Genomic DNA, 14,263 nt, shown 5'->3' on the forward strand with positions numbered 1-14,263 from the left:
TAATTTTGATTACTTTAAATTAAAATGTTCTTGTATAAATAAAACCTATACAGCAAGATTAGAAGGAATGAAGAAAATCGGGGAAAAAACATTTTATAGACAATCTCTTTGATAGAATATGATTGGGTTGGGGTATTGCTGGGTGTGGGAAATGATAAGTGGGTTGATTTAGGGAAAGACAGCAACAAGAACAACAACAACATGGAAAGACCTGACTTTATGAAGGAAGATGCCATCCACCTTCAGAGAAAAAGATGACAATGGGGAATAATCATAGCATGGTCTTACATATACGTGGATGAATGTATATGTGTATATATGCTTATGTTTACAGACAAAAAGTGCACAACAGAGGAAAAAAGAGAAAACTTAAATGAAAGCAAAGGAAAGCAAAAAAAAAAGCGGCTTTGAGAACAATATGTAGTATTTATTATATAAGCTTTCTTGAAATGGAAATTTATTGCTTTAGAATGAATCTTCTCTTATATTCTGCTGTGTACATGGCAATGTTTTTTTTTCTTTTCTTGTTTCCTATTTAAGTTTAAAATATTTTTAAATACCCCCAAAAAGGAGGGGGGTGGTGGAAAGAAAGGGAATTCTGCAACAACTAAAATGCTAGGAATTCAAGAATGGTATAAAAGGAAATAAACAATTTTGACAAAATATGTTAAGAATAAAATTAGGTCAGAAATGAGATCTTTCAATGTAGAAAAATAGAAAACACAACAAAGAATTTCTCCAGAGAATTAATGTCTTAGCAAGACATATGACTCCCTCCCTTTTTTAAAATTCATTTTAAAGAGAAATTGGTCTCTGGGGAAGAGATGGGGAGGAATAGGTTTGGAAATGAAGGTGATATTAAGATAAAAGAAATCAATAAAAATGAAATTAATGATAGTGTTAAAGCACAGAAGTGAAAGGCAATTATGAAGAAAAGAAGCAAAAGGAGATGACCTTTAAAAATGAGAATGCTATAGCAGTCAAAGTGATTAATCTTAGATGGAATGTGAAGAAATATCACATCCCTTCCAGAAAAACATGATTAGTTACACAACAACAAAAACTAAATAGCATATAATAGCAAACAATTAAACTGACTAGAATTTTTAAATACAAATAACAAAAATTGTTCAATTAAATCCACAGATAGCTAGAAACAATAATTGTCACCTCCAGGACAGCGGAAATAATGTATGTCAGTTAATGATCTAAGAATATGGGGGAGGGAGAATTACAATTGGGAAGACAGATTCAAAATCTACTGGCAGCAATGTCTGAAGTCTAGACCTCTACCAAGTCCCTTTCCTGTTGAGAATGTGGTCAGTCCCCTTTAAGGACCATTAAACTGGAAGCTTGTGGTATAGTTTCTAATTGTGGCTCATTATCAATGTTGGTTTTCTTGGACTTAGACATAATTACTCCTAAAACACAGGAATGTAATCAGAAGTGGCAACTTGGAATCAATGTAGCCAACTTTTAGGGGTAATACAACCTATCAGCTTTTAGTTTATGTGATTGGTACCCAGTATTGTGTCAATATATAAATAAATTTAACCTGACAATAACACTAAGGAAAGGGAGAACAATTTCACCTCTGAGAATTGAAGTTGCAGATAGAACAGAGCATACCAACAAGGTTGTTAGACAGAAAAGATCTCCTGTGCCTCAGGTCAAGTGTACTATTTGAGAGTCAAGATAACTGTCAAATGTCAGTAAGGAACTAATCAGAAAACTAATCTGGCTATCCTAAAAACATAGACATAATTTTTTCTCATAATAATCAGAAATATTTATCAAAAGCATTTGATTTTCATACCTATAAAATCAAGTTATTTTCATATTTAGGGTTTGAGGTACATGTTCATATGCTTATTTTAAGATCAAGATAGTGTCACTCATGTCAAGTGTTAAGATAAACAGCATTGAGATATGAGTAAGAAATTAAAGGTATACATATTGGCAAAAAAGAAACAATTATCTCAACTTGTAAATGATACAGCAGTTTACTTTGAAAACCTATGTGACTCAGTAAAAAAAAAACTAAGAGAATAGTTTCAATGAAATAGTTTATAAAACAACAAAAAAAATTAGCAATTCAGTAATATTAAAATAAAAACTGGGAAAAAAGGAAAGAATAGTAAATACCATTCAGAATATATACAAAATGCATAAAATATCTGGTGGCCAATATTCTAAGGCAGACTTAAGGCATTTAAATACAATTTCAATACATTCTGTAAAGAAATAATGCATTAAATACTTGGAGGAATGCTTTCTGTTCATGGTTCTATTGTATCAATATGATATGTGACAATACAACTTAAATTTATAAGTTCAGTCATCAATCACCAGTCAAATTACTAAAGAATAGTTTCATATCTAGATTTTTACAAATAGAATTCATTTGTAAAAATAAAAAGTCCCAAAAATTCTGGGAAATAGTGTAAAAAGTAAAAATAAAGAGAGGAAAAACTTTAAAACCTCAAACTCCATTATAAAACACTCATCTTCAAAACCATCTGATATTGATTTGAAGTAAAGGTAGATCACTGGAGCAGCTTAGACAAGGAAGAATCAGAAAAGAAGAAACTTAATAACTCGTTCAATAAAATATAAATTACAAAGAGAAGAAAAATTTTACCTAAAAATATATTTTTTGGAAAACTGGAAATCAGTTCAGGAAAAATGTTTTGTACCATCAATATATTCCAAATGAATATTCAATATAAAAAGTAATCAACAACCACAATGTAAAATGAATGGAGACCTTACCCACAGCTAATGTAAACTAATGTAAAACATGAAATTCATACCAGTGAATACATTTTTGTATGTAACTATGAAAGAGGTAATCATGTGTTTGAGACTAGAATTTTTATTAGTTTTAAGTGTCTATGAAATTAGTTTTGATAATATTTTCATTTATTGACACACTCAAACAATAAGCTACATACAGTTCTCTAATTTTTAACCAAAGAAGGAATTGTAGAGATCTCAAAAAGATAAAAACAGACAATTTTGATTATATGAAATTAAAAAGTTTTGCATGAAAAATAATGTTTCTATTTTGAAAGTTGATTTGGGTATTAATAACTCTTTTTTAAAATTATTTTAGGCAATTGGGGTTAAGTGACTTGCCCAGGGTCACACAGCTAGTAAGTGTCAAGTGTTTGTCAAGTGTCTGAGGCCAGATTTGAACTCAAGTCCTCCTCACTTCAGGGCCAGTGCTCTATACACTGCACCACGTAGCTGCCCCTTGAAAATTGATTTCGGGACAAAAGAGCATCACTATCACTGTGTCTAATATCCATGGTACATACATTTGTACATGGTACAAATATTTATGTGTATGCCTATATATATGCATACCTTTGTGTAAGCATACACATATAATATTTAAAAAGCAGTTAGAAAAGCACATAGCGCGTGGTAATGCTATGAAATGCAAACTATAAGTAATATATGCACACATGTGCATGGAGATAGATATCTGAATATAATATTTATACACATATCTCCATATATATACACATATGTATAAATATGTATCCCCCGAGATAAGTAGATATATTTATGTCATATATATGCATATGCATACATGTATTTGTATATCTTCATGCATGTATCGTGGCTATATCTACATCTATACATATATCTCCATGAATATATGTGAACACATGTATACATGCACATAAACAAATGTGTATGTTGTGCATTTGGTATTTTCAGAAATGAGTAAAGCCAATAACCATTCCCCCATGTATATGAGGTGAAATGATATTTAACAGTTATCAAAAGAGGAATACACAAAATTAACAATGATGAAATATGCTTCAAATTAATAAAAAGAGAAATTAAAGTTAAAAATAACTAAGGTGGGTCACACACTGAGGAAGTTGACAAACATGACAAAAGATAAAAATGGTTTTGAAGGGTCTAGTGGAAATAGGTTCACTATGTTCACTGCTGGTGACACCATAAACTGATGCAACTGTTGTGAAAATAAAAAGGAACTCATTTATACAAAACCTTTGCTTCAAGGGTTCTACTACTAAAATATAACAAAAGGACAGCAAAAAAGAAATTGTCCCATATTTTCTAAAATAGTAAAAGTAGTTCTTTTATGGCAACAAAAGCATGAAAATAAGAAAAATTCATAATGAACAGAGGTATCAAACAGTGGAATGAGCTAAGGTGAGTTTCCTTTCAGTGGAGGTTATCAGTTGGATTTTGGGTAATCACTTTGCCTACGTGTTGTTGAAGACCTTGTTCAAGTAAAAGGTTCGATAAGAGCAACTCCTAGATTCATTCCAAAGTTGATGTTCTTTGATTGATTTGTTTGTTTGTGTGTGTGTGTTTTTGCTATGCTACAGAAGAAAATAGTACACACACACTCAACTATTACTGTATCTCATATCCAAGATATATACACATAAATACAAATTGTACATATATTCCTGTATATACATACCTATATGTAATATATATGTATATGTGTGGATTTTTATCCACACATATACATACATACTTGGTGTTGTGACAACCCATGAGAAAATAATGAGAATAGTATAGATTTTTCCACACTTTACAAAATACAATATAATGTAGGTCTATAAGAATAGTGAAATTAAGATGCAAATAATTTTGTTTTTTAGTGTAGGACAATATTTAAAAAGCTACATGAATTTCATACCAGTGAATACATTTTTGCACATAACTATGATACAGCTAATCATGACATTGTGTCTACTTCTGTAATTTTTTTCAGCTTTAAGTGTCTATGAAAGATGTCATATTCTCTTTGAATCAAACTAATTTTAAGAATTTTTGGCCCTAGAAATGTTACTCCAAATAAAAAGATAAGAAAAAATAATTTCTTCTCTAAAGACATTTTTCTGGCTATTTCTTAAGAGTTAGTTGTCATGAAAGCTAAGCATAGTGTTATTAAAAACTTGAGGATTACTTTTCCTTTCTTCCTTTTTTTTTTAATCCTTAGTATGTCCACAGTCATATTTTTTTTCCCCTTTAAATTAAGTTCCAACTTAATTTTCCACTATAGGTTTGGTTCCAAAATCATAAAATTAATTTTCAGGAAAATATAATTTTAACCCAGTCTACAATACTCTTAAATGTATTTGGGAATATTTATTCAAGATTCAGTCAACTATACTTGTAAAAACTATTTATTATAATTCAAATGGGATATTGTGATTCTTGACACTATATTATATTTAGATTGTTGCTTAATTAATTCAGTATCCCTATAAGTAAAAATATTAAGATACTATATTATGAGGATTTTTTCTTTGTATACATGTATGGTACCAAAAAAAAAAAAAGCTTAGGACTTGGAATATCAAGACCCATGTTTAACATCCTGATGTGACACTTCTGTGGCCCTGAGAAAATCATTTCACTGACAGATTCAGTTCCCTTGTCTATAATAATTATTTTCTTCCTTACCCTATGAAGTCGTTATGAGAAAAGTGATTTATAAATCATTAAGCATTTAAGTAATGTGAACTGTTATTCTAATTATGAGTGTCCTGATTATCTTCTTTACCAAAAAGAAAGGAAGAAATGAAAGAAAGAAAGAAAAAGAAAGAAAGAAAGAAAGAAAGAAAGAAAGAAAGAAAGAAAGAAAGAAAGAAAGAAAGAAAGAAAGAAAGAAAGAAAGAAAGAAAGGAAGGAAGGAAGGAAGGAAGGAAGGAAGGAAGGAAGGAAGGAAGGAAGGAAGGAAGGAAGGAAGGAAGGAGGGAAGGAAGGAAGACACTTCTAGGAAAAAGAACCTAGGACCAGCATTTTCACTGAATTTCATGTAATTCCTAGATCAGAGCTTAGAAAAACCTGAGATATAATCACGGTGTTTCCTTTCGTCCTTATATACATTGTTTTAGCACCTTGGAGAATACCTTCAGTGACTTATTAGTGTAGAAAAGAAACATAGGGAAAAGATTGATTGCTGCTGTTGGCAGAACCACTTAATTTTTGCAACACATTTGGTATTCTATGTCAACAGTACTTGAATTGCAGCAATAGTAATAGAGAGATAATGGCAGGAAGTAATTAAAGGCAAGACTCTTGGATTTGTAGTATGGGACCTGATGTACTCCAAGGTTCATAAAATTTAGAGATTAAATTAATCTCACAGGTCATAAATACCATGGTATAGGGTAAAAAGCTTGAACTCTGCAGTCAGTGGACTTAAGTTCAATCCTTCCTCTAATGTTCATCTGTCTGACCTTTGGCAAGTCAATTAACCTTCCTAGGCCTCAGTTTTCTCATTTGTAAAGTGAAGTGACATTGGAGAATAAAGAGCCTGTTCTTCTATCTCTAAATCTATGATTTTTTGACTATGCAATCCTTGTTTTTATAAAACATGATTCTGAGGTTTAAAAAGCTTAACTTATTGGGATGCTAGGACCTCAAAACTACAAATTAAAGAATCTTAACACTATGCTAAACAATTTCTTGCTGTTAGCTCTCCATTGCTGTTACTGCTATTCAAATATTGAAGTCACAGCCTAGTCTATCGAAAAAAAAAATAAGTGGAGGCTGACAGCAGCAGCAACCCACCTCTTCCCTAAACTTCCTTTCTGTGCTGATAAGCCACTGAAGGTGTTTTCAAGATGTCAAAACTTGAAAGCTATGCCAGTGAAATCTGTGGCATTGGATAGATCCTCTGAATGTGGTTTTATATTGGTTTAATAATCTAAGGAGGGAAACACTGAATAAAAGTAGATTTCCTTCAATTTTCCATTTTTAAGTTAGACTCTCACATAGATCTTAATATTAAAAAAGAAAGAGAGGAAATGAATAACCATAACTATATATGAAAGAAGTGATATTGTTTTTCATATTCAACTTTGTCATTGGAGGATTTACATTGTCTTCTTGCTCTGCTCATTTTAATATAATATTCATAATGTCTTGAGTGAGAGTTCATGTGTATATTTCTATCCAAAGGGAAATAAAAGCCTTGGGTTGATTATTACTAAGCATAAAGTAATCAGAGAAAGTCAGTAGTAATTTTTTGAGAGTACATTTTGGAGGCAGTTTAGTTTTAATTTTGAGCATAGGACCATAGGTTTCAGCAATGTCAGATTAACCAATAAGTTTACTAGGAATATGCCTAAAGGCCACCACTTTCTGTGTAAGTGAGCAGTTAATTTTAGCCCTTCCTTTTCTGGGAAGGATAATTTTTCCATTTGTAGGCCAGTAGTTTCAAAGCAGGATTATCAGAAATCTAGTAAAAGCTCCAATTTCTGCTTCTTCCCAAAAGGAGAGTTCAGATCTATGTACCTCTAAAGCACAGACACAGTTGATTAGATCTATATACCCCTAAAGCACAGATTCATGATGTCAGTTGAGAAGCAGGTCAGGGATTATGTGGGTAACACATATCAACCCCAAGACTTAAAAGAAATAAGAAACTTCAAAATATAAGGAACAGGGAGGAACTTATTATTTCCTCTTTCCTCCATGAGAAACTCCTGGTTTCAGTCAGGTTCCATGTCTATGAATGAGAGACACCACCTTCTTGCTGGCTCTGTTGGCTAGTTCTATCAAGAACAGAATCCGTCATAAATAGAGAGTGCAAATTTAGGATCATTATTGTAAATGTTTGTACACATTAGATTCTGATGGGTTTTAGACAAAAAGTAATTTTATTCTATTCATATCATGAAAAGTTAAATAAAAATGATAGATGTAAGACTGGAAAAGTTTATCAATTCAGAATCTATCCATGCATTAACTTTAAAATAAGTTTTATAGTGGTTAGTGCACTGGAAATGGAGAAATACAGTCTGTATCCTGCCCGGAACATTTACTACATGTGACCCTAGGCAAGCAACTTAACCTTTGTCTGACTCAGCTTCTTCAACTGTAAAATGGAAATTACAACAGTTAACTCTCGTGATTGTTTTGACGATTGTGAGGATCAAACGGAATAACACATAAAAGCTTTTGGAAACTTGATAGCATTATGTAAAAGTCAGCTATCATAATTATAAAATTAAATCCTTGATGCCACAATTTCCCAAAGAACATATAAAAAGTAAAATAAATGTTTCCTTTGGATGCTTCCCTTCCAGGCTAGAGGAATTTCATTTTTTTTTAACCTGGTGCTGCTTTGTCAAGTATATGAGAGTGCTTACAATCACATGGACAGACAAAGAATTGGCTAGATGTAGCATACCTTGAAGCCCACTGTGGTACTTTGCCTTCTTAGCCATTAAAGATGCAACCCTTAGAAACTCTGCATAATGGGCTCAAGGGACTGTGATTCAGCTTTTGCCAAAATCACTGGCAATATTAAGAAGCATCAGAAGTTTACCCTAGTGGTCAAGATGTGGGTCTGTGAGGAAACAGTGATTTTGGTGAAAACTGATGGACATCATCAATAATGATCATGAGAATGTAAAATCCCTCCTGGGACACAAGCCGCCCAAAAATGGGCATGTTGCCCCAAGTCTCATTAAAGCTGATCAAAGAGGGAAGCTAGATGGTGCAGTGGATAGAGCACCAGCCCTGGAGTCAGGAGGACCTGAGTTCAAATCCGGCCTTAGACACATAACAATCACTAGCTGTGTGACTCTGGGCAAGTCACTTAACCCCAATTGCCTCAACAACAACAACAACAACAAAATGATCAAAGGAATTTGAGCCTCAAAGTGCCCAAACCCATTTCCAACATCATCTGAGAGGACATGGCTATCAACATCAGTGTGTTAATAGGGCCCCAGTATTGTACATGAGATGACTACTCAGTTTTGTAAAACTGTTAAAGGCAATAAGGTACTAGAGAATGGACTTTTCTTCAAAGAATTTCTACAGCCTCCAAATTTCCTGTTCACCAATGTCAATGATATTAATGATGTAGAACTTCGAGTTACATTTATGAACCCAGTGGCAGTAGACTTGTGTGAGAGGTTCCACTATGGAGACAAAAACAAAATCATCATCATAGAAATGATTACACTCATGAAGATCTTTTTGTAAGGAATAGGTGTCGATGGCTGTCTTCCTAAAATTCTGTGGCATGGTGAACCTGATCATAATATTCTATGTGGAATTATAACATGAAAGTGATTAAAGGAGTTGTCAAGAAAGGAAAGATCACTAAAGAACTGGAAAAAAATGCTGAATTTCCAGAAATTCCAGGGCCCATGAATTTCTGCAAAAGTATACCATGTACTCAAGCAGGAATGTTTTAATAAAACATCTTTTTAGAGATTCTATGCAAAAACATACCTGTACGACACCTTCTTAGGTGAGGTTCCTTTTTTAACTTGATGGCATGGCCCCATATCATTGACCAATTAGGAGACGGGGAAAGGAAATGATGTTATAATGAAGTGCCTATGGAAAAAATAAATTTTGTTTTGTATTTCTAAATTTTAAAATAATTTGAGTACTGTACTTATAGAACAACTTTTTTTGTCACTATTCTGTTTTTTGTGTACTGTACCATGTACTATATTTATTTATTTACTGATTGTATATGTATATGTGTGTGTGTGTATATTCATATATAATAAACTTGTATTCCCCCCCCCAAAAAAAAATTATGGACTCAAGACCTTTGAGCAGGGTCTAAATGGGAGGGGAGACACCAAAGAGTCTTAATCTGCCATTTTTTTTAATAACCTTTGGGATTTTTGGAATACTAGGCCAATTTTCACATTATTGAATTTAAATATTTTGCTTCATCTTTTCTTAGCAGTTCTCTCTCTCTCTCTCTCTCTCTCTCTCTCTCTCTCTCTCTCTCTCTCTCTCTCCTGCATATATCTCTCTCTAAATAATGGTTTCTGTTGCCTGCCTCTCTTCTCTTAAAAAAAGACCCTATCATCTGTCAAAACTATTATTTCTCCCCTACTTAAAAAGTCATCTATCTTCCTTACCTCCAGTCCTTTTCTCTCACTCAACTATGTGTAGTCTGACTTCTGAGCTCATCACTCACTGAAAGTTCCCTCTATAGAGTTATCAACAATCTTTCAATTGCTAATTCTATTTCATTTTATTTTAAACTTATTTAATATTTCATTTTCCCAATCAAATAAAAAACAATTTTAACACTCTTTTTTTTTCAAATTTTGAGTTCCAAATTTTCTCCATCCCCCCCAGTAAGAAGGCAAGCAATTTGACAAAGTTTATATATATGTAGTTATGCAAAAAAAATTTCCACCTAAATCATTCTGTGAAAGAAAACACAAACAAACAAAAAGGAAAAGAAAGTAAAGATATGTATCTTTGATCTGCATTCAGGTTCTACCAGTCTTTCTCTGGAGATGGACATCACCTTTCATCATAAGTCCTACAGAATTGTCTTGGACATTGTCTTGCTGAGAATAGCTAAGTTATCCATAGTAGATCATCACACAATATTGCTGCAACTATGTGCAATATTCTCTTGGTTCTGCTCATTTCACTTTGCAACAGTTCATGTAAGCTTTTCCATGATTTTTTTCTGAGAGTATCCTGCTCACCATTTCTTTTTTTTAAGTCAATCATTCAAAATGGTTATTTAATAACTATTTGTTAAGAAAACAGATAAATGGCCAAAATTTGGCTCATTCCTGTTCAATAAACAGTGAACATGAAACAGGGCAGAGAGTGTTCCAAATCCGAGAAGTTCAATACTTTGCTTGCCTTGAATATCTCTGATCTCCAAAATTTTGGATTCTTTTTCCAAAATATGAACCCCAAAGGTAAAAAGCCATTGAGTTTTATCAACATCATCTAAATATATTGAAGAAAGCTTCCCAAACAAACTTCAATACCTCTTGTCATGATACAAAATCAAAACATAATCTAAACCCAGGTGGGACAAATGCACTTTTCACATTCACCATACAAGGGTTTCTGTCCAAATATATCTACTGATTTCTAAATTATTTGTGCATACTCAATATATCATTGATAATGTCAAAGAATAATTAATGTGAGGTTTGATGTTTTAAGATTATTTTCATTTTTAATAGAAAAGGTTATGATAACTTAGTCACAATCTGGGGGTGGAAAACAGTCTTAACTCCACAGAATGAATTTGACACTAGTAGGTCACCAGTGACTGCATGAGTCACAACACCATCTGCCTTACAAACCTTCAACCAGGACAATGGTGCAGAAGCAAGGGCTGAAGCTTCCAGCACAGCTCACAACTCTGGCATCTGTAATGGATCCTGCAACCCCACTCACACCAAAATCAGCCCCATTCTGTAACTGCAAAACATGGGGCAGGTGGATAAAACTCATTGAGGGATAAAGACAAGACCCCAAAACAGTTACCAAGGACTGTAGGCCAGAAAAAGGCAGTAGGAGGAAAATTTTCTGATAGAGGGGAATTCATCCCAAAGGTTTAAGAATCATGGGGAAACTAGGTTAGAAAAAAAAAACAGTTATGTAACTAGGTTTCCATAGCCTAGTCAAGGCACCTCATAACAGGGAAAAAATTTCAATGTTCTTGAATTCATGTGATTTAATAGTGGAGCAGAAAAAAAGATATGCTGCCAATTGGGCTGGTAACTGAACACAATTAATGGACTCAAGGGTGATACTTAATCTCTAACATTTTTGTCCTGACACATGGGACAAATTTCCACCTAATACAACCAAAAGCATAATACCTCCAGTGAAACCACAGCTAAGGTCTTGAAATGTGGCAGAAAATTAAAAAGTGGGAAATTTTAACATGGTAGATGATTGGGGTAGAAACTAAAACTCCCTTTACGCCTCTCACCATCTGATAAATTCAAGTGTTAGGGACCACAAAAGATAAGTTATACCAAAATAACAAATTTAATATAATTTAAATATAACGTGTTTACCCCACACCAAATAATTAGTGCCTCTATCGCAGGGAGTATCAGATCACAACATAGAAGAGTGACTCAGGAATTGATGTTTTTTGTATATCTATACACCATCACAAATGAATGGAACAATAAGCTTCCATGATTAGAATTAGAAGCCAAAATAACACTATTTACATACATTTGACTTAGTTTTATAGTCATGCTGTTAGCCACTTGAAGATGATTACCTTTTAATTATATTTTAGTGATATTTTTAAATGAGTTGTTGTAATTTTAAGCATTCCCATCTTTTAAAAACCACTTGGAAATGAATTTTGTTATTTAAGAGTAAAATTGTGAAACACTTTATTTTGTATGAAAATGTCCTAGTATAAAAGTATAAATTGTAGTACAGAAGATGATTTCTATGATAAGCAGTGGAAATTTGCTACCTTCCCAGCAGCCTTTGTATTTATCATACAGTTAAAAAAAAGGTAATGGCCATTTATCTCCACCTGCTAAAGATGAAATCATCTTTTATCCAAAAAAGAAAAAAGGTGAAATCATACTCTGATCTTTTATAATATGACAGTTAACAAAAGTACATGGGACAGAGGATAAACATGATTGTTGATCAAAAATTTCAGGTTGGAATTATTTATGATGCATTTTTCCTCTTGTAGGAATCAAGATTCACCATTCTCCATCTGGGAACTCTGAGAAAGAGTTGTAGTTGCAGGATTTTCCTGGGAATCAGGAGCCATTTCTTCCTCCTGATCTTACAATGAGGAAGATATGTTGGGTGACACATTCTTGGAAACAGATTCTTATGATGCTTCACCTACTACAGAGTTTGAAAGACCATTATCAGATAGTTCTTCCTTTAGCGTTGTGGTAACAATATCAGATCTTACCAAAGAAGGTTTATTTTGTGGAACTGGGAGAAACTTTTTTTCGGGGTTCTCTTTTTCTTCATGTGGGCTTTTTCACCATTTTGGAATCAATCACATCTGTGGCCTTATCTGGTGTAGTCAGCCACAGAAGCCTTTATTAATTCAACCGTGGGTTGAAGAGGAGAGTTCCATGTTCTTCACTGGAATGACCAGGTGGCCATTTTGAATTTCCATCCAAAGCATCATGGGCAGTGTCCTCTTAAGCTTTAAGTGAGCAGCCTTTATGGTATCTTCCAATATCTTACTATTCAGGGGCTCTAATTCAGATTCTTCTTTATCATCTTTCTTCTCTGGGACTGAATTACTTAACCCTTATATTTCTAGGATGTGTTGTTCTTGATCTTTTTTTTCTGTTCAAAATCAACCACACTCTCATCTGGTTCATCTTCAACTAACTCTTCTGAGCTCTCAGATGTATATGTAATAGATTCCAGTCTGCTTATTGGAGCCACAAATGAAGCTTGGGGAGTGTTTTCATTCACATTTTGAAGAGGGTTTAATTTTGAATCATGAAACCTCTCTCCAATTGGCTGCTTCAAATGAGTGTAAACCAAGTTTGTCTTCCGTAAAGGAATCAACAAAGTCTTCCAGCATCAGTAGCCCCATGTCTTTTCCATGATATTTCTTTCTTACAAACATTGTGTCAAGAACTAGAAGCTGATAAATTTGAGTAAGGTAGGACATATACATGCTTTCTGTAGGTTTTACTGAATAAAATCCAATGGCTTCACCTTTCTTTCACAAAATTTTAGCATACTCTGCACTGCTATGGCATAGGAAGGTGACTTCATTTCTTTCCATGTCCCTTTTTTTCTGTAAATAATTAGATTCAAAACATACATTACCACTACCTCCCTAACAGTGTTCTCCTGCTGAAGCCCTTCTCTAGAAGGGATTAATATTTGCACAATGTCATCAACAGCTCACCACTGAACAACAAGGTACAGAGCCACAGGGGTGAGTGAGTCCTCTGGTGCAAAAAGAGGAAGAATTTTGTGGGTCTGATCATCACCATAAAGAGGTATAAAACCACTAGTTGACAGGCTGATTGGAATCAGATTATTGAGAAAAGGAAAATGTTCTGGGTTCTCTAGGTCCCCACACCTGAGAACTAACAAGTAGTTCTGCAGCACATTCTAATTCTTTATGACTATATTTATTCAGCATGTCCACAGGAAATGCCATCCTCTTAGCTCCAGCCAGGAATCAGGATTTGGAAAAAAAAAAAAAAAGCTATCTATTGCTATCAGGGTAGGACCCTCAGCGGGGTGCAAGCTCTGCTATGCTAGTGCAACTCATCACATTGGTCCTAAGACTCAAAATTGTAACCCAGATCCAAGTATAGGCAAAGTAACATAGTCCTGCCAGTAGTGCCAGCAAAGGGACCCTTGTAAATCTCCTTCTGACACATTTTCTGATCCCCTTACCCATCCCCTTATCTAGAGGTCTGGAAACTGCCACTGCTGCCACTGATTCAGTTGCCCTGAGGCCTACTCCTGATTTTCTGTGGCC

At 33.8% G+C, this 14,263-nt stretch overlaps 2 pseudogenes; both read right to left on the reverse strand.

Annotated features, from left to right (window-relative positions):
• Nucleotides 1–12,484: 12,484 nt before the first annotated feature.
• Nucleotides 12,485–13,299, reverse strand: LOC110198202 (soluble lamin-associated protein of 75 kDa-like; annotated as a pseudogene).
• A 1-nt stretch (nucleotide 13,300) lies between these two features.
• LOC144454874 (soluble lamin-associated protein of 75 kDa pseudogene) lies at nucleotides 13,301–13,936 on the reverse strand (annotated as a pseudogene).
• Between the last annotated feature and the right edge of the window lie 327 nt (nucleotides 13,937–14,263).

The sequence above is a fragment of the Phascolarctos cinereus genome, unplaced genomic scaffold, assembly GCF_003287225.1.
Source record: "Phascolarctos cinereus isolate Bilbo 61053 unplaced genomic scaffold, phaCin_HiC Scaffold_7;HRSCAF=346, whole genome shotgun sequence".
NCBI classification, from domain to species: domain Eukaryota; kingdom Metazoa; phylum Chordata; class Mammalia; order Diprotodontia; family Phascolarctidae; genus Phascolarctos; species Phascolarctos cinereus.